This window comes from Olea europaea, unplaced genomic scaffold (assembly GCF_002742605.1).
Source record: "Olea europaea var. sylvestris unplaced genomic scaffold, O_europaea_v1 scaffold1440, whole genome shotgun sequence".
Lineage (NCBI taxonomy): Eukaryota > Viridiplantae > Streptophyta > Magnoliopsida > Lamiales > Oleaceae > Olea > Olea europaea.
Window position 1 is genome coordinate 59,653 of NW_019231941.1, and position 3,714 is coordinate 63,366.

Below are 3,714 nucleotides of genomic sequence, written 5' to 3' on the forward strand. Positions count from 1 at the left end.
GAATTTTTAACAGCAAATATTCCTTGTTACAAAAAGTAGACTCCATTGCATCACTCAAACTTTGTTTCAAGAAATAAAAGTTTGTCGCCACAAGTTTTCCATGAAATAATATTTTGAAGCCTTGCTTCCCTCATATTTTTTGTGACACTCTTTATTATTTGTTGCGACTTCTCCCATTTCACATTAACTTTTTATATGTTGCCTTATATTTTTTAATACTTTTTTTTTTCACCACAATCTTCATGACAAAATTAAAAAATGTGTCGCCTTAAATAACTTTATTGCCACAACATTTTACATGTCGTGAAATCAAGATTTTGTTGTAGTGTATGTACTATCACACCGGCTGGCAATTGCTCGACTATCATAGTCTCTGGTGTAACTGTCGGGAGTATTTCATTCGAATTCGAGGGCAAGGAGTTACTGCAATCACTGGCTGTAATTCCTTTCAGTTGCATTGCAGTACAGGAAGTATTTTCACCCTCACCATTTTAAAACTCAATTTCCCCATCTCCTTTGAACCAAATCGACTCTAAGACAACCACATTTCTTTTCTCATTCATCATATATTATTTATGGATTTATTCAAAGGGAAAATCAACATCAAATTCAGACCATAGCTCACAAAGATATGATTTTTATGAAATTTCAAATTTTTGCATACCTTTGAACTTTCAATTAAAAGTTGTGGATTTGATTGTTGATGAGGAGATTAGATTAGGTAGTTGTTGGGTTTCGTTGGTAGATTATTATGATTTATTTTTTATTTTTTGGCTGGAATTCATTCACTCAATGCGTTTTATCCCCAGCATTTTTTCCCGCTCATAAGATATTCGATAAAATGCCTTAACGGTGATATTTGGACCCCATTTTCATACGACTCACATATCATCCCCTACATTATATCCACGAGCGTACACATTTGCATTATATTCACAACGTTATGTTCACGCAAAGCATGTAGTTTCTGTTCCCTATTTTCAACTCCTATTTCCATCCACCTCATTGCACTCATTATTGATCCATTTGAGGTGTCTTGTGCTCCAATTGTGCATCTTATCATATCCTTTGTGTACCTATAATATTCATGATTTTCATCTAAAATTGAAGGTTACGATGACATTCAAATGCAAACACCAAAAGCAACGGAAAATATGAATGGAAAAGCTCAACTTTTGCCTACACCGACACACCCCTAAGTGAGTCTTTGCGGATCTCTTTTGTTATTCTTATTGAGATATGATTTATAATTGCATATTTTGATATATAGTTTAAGTATGGGAGTGGTTGTATCAAAATAATATACATATATGATGATCGATATTGTGAGAGATTTGATTGCCGTGTTTGGTTGCATGTCACTACTTCCGTATACGTAAAAGATTCAAAAATAATTTATTGCTTTATGTGTTCTTGTGAGTTGGATGGCTTTGCTGACTAATAATGATATTATTAGAATTGCTAAGTTTCACGAATTGTTTACCAGGTAGACTTGGATTATTTTGAAGGTTATTCTTGTTAGATTTTAATATATTTTGAGCATGATATTAGAAAGAAGCAGTTTATTATTGATTCTATCAATAACGTAGCGATAAAGCTGTCTACAGGTGAACTGAAAAATAGAAATATCTAACGAAATTTGAGGGAAAAATAGTTATGCTGAAAAAATAAAAAATAAAAAATTGCATTCATATTTGTCTACATGCTCATATTAGCAGCTGCAGAGTAAAATGCTGCAATTCCTGGCTAAGCTTTAGACACTTAAATGAAGGATTTGAATTTTTAATGATGGTAAGCCTTGGTGAAGTTCGAAGGTTGAGCTACTTAAATTGAAGAAGAATAATAATCATAAATCGAGATAGTGACTTCCATTGGTTAGATCCAGACAGACTTTTACTAGAAAGGAATGAGTAATGATAATTTATCTTTTAAAATGAATAACATTTAAGTAAAAAGAACAAATTTGGGCATGCATCTTACTGGAGTTTATAGATTGAATTGACTATACACACACATCGATCTAATATTGGATGAGTGAAGGAATTGATCACGATAGCATATCTTGGAAGCTGTGTATTAACTGTTCAAGGATTTCAAAATATGAGGCAAAACGAAAAGCAATCTAACTAGGCAAAACGAAAAGCAATCTAACTATGTTATTTATATTTTGTTTGTGTGTGTGCACTGAGTAGCTAATTTTGTTTTGGTCAAATAAATGATCAAGTTTGGAGGTATTTCATAAGTATGATATCTACACTCATTCCAAAACATCAAAAGTGGATTACTGTGATCCAACTTGATGATATTATTACTTAATTTGATTAAATATAGATTGTTATAGGATAAATTCAAGTTTGGACAACTATTCATGACAAAGTGGAAATTGGCCAAAGAAAGGTGAAAAATGAAGAATTGTCAAGTTTAAGGTCTAAATTACAAATCTCTAGAAATTGATTTAGATTAAGAGTGGATAACTGAATATTACATGGATTAAATTGGATGAATTGGAATTTGAAGGATTTGAAACAATTACAGAAGAGGACCGAAGATGAAAGGTGTAGAAGTTAGGGACCAAGATGAACTAAAGTGGAAATTATATACCAATTTTTTTTTAACTATATTTTTATTCTCCAACATTTCAATTAGAGTGCATTTGATTGGCTTTATTTTTGATAATATATATATATCATTTTTTTCATCTAAATTCCTACTTTTGTTATATTTGATAAACAATTTTTTTCATAAAAAATATTTTCCAACTTTTGGTCAGGTGACCATATTTTCTTCAAAAACAAGGAAAATATTTTCTTTAGCGAGGGGTGATTTCTATTTTCCTGGTAATTTACTATCTCTTTCTCTCTTACCTAACCATTCCCTCTCATCTTACCCACCAATAAAAAATAAATAAGTATAATATTTTTAGGTTGAAAACTAAATCAATCAAGCATATTTAATTACAGATTTTCATACAAATAAGTTCTATAAAATTGAATTGTCTAAAATTTATTTTCTTCCTATGCAAATTTCATACTTGTAATCAAACGTATCCTTACTATTTCATTTTTATCTAAAAAAATGGTGTGTTTAGCCTATTGTTTTCAATTTTGCAAATGATGATGCTACACGCACATGAGGGTTTTACACACTCAAAACATGTTCTCATATTTTCCAAAACAAGGTTAAATTATGAAATTCAAAATACATTTTTTATGTTTTCAGTTACAACTTAAAAAATACTCAAAACATGGAAAACATGCATTGAAATAAATTTTTATTTAAATAAAATTCAGATAATTAAAAATTCTTAAAAAAAAAAATCAAAGAAATGAAATTCAAAAATAATAAATATTTGACAAAATTCTAAAAATAATGTTTTGAAAAAATAAATTCTAAAATTCTAAAAATTCTAGAAAAATAAATAATAAAGAATAGTTAATCTCTTGATGATTATTTACATAAAAAATTGTTAGCTTCATATGATTAGAATGGGTGATGGCCCAAAACATAGTTTGGTTTCCATGTGTTAAGCATATGACCAATAACTTCATAACGCTAGCTACTGCGTATTACTAAAAGTGGAAGTCGACTTTGCTACATCTTCTACTACCACACAATCATCCCCGATTAGTTATATTCATGTTCTTCAACTGGTAATAATATGCAATGATAGAGATGGAGTAATCCTTGTTAAATAGAGGTTGAACATTTTATTTT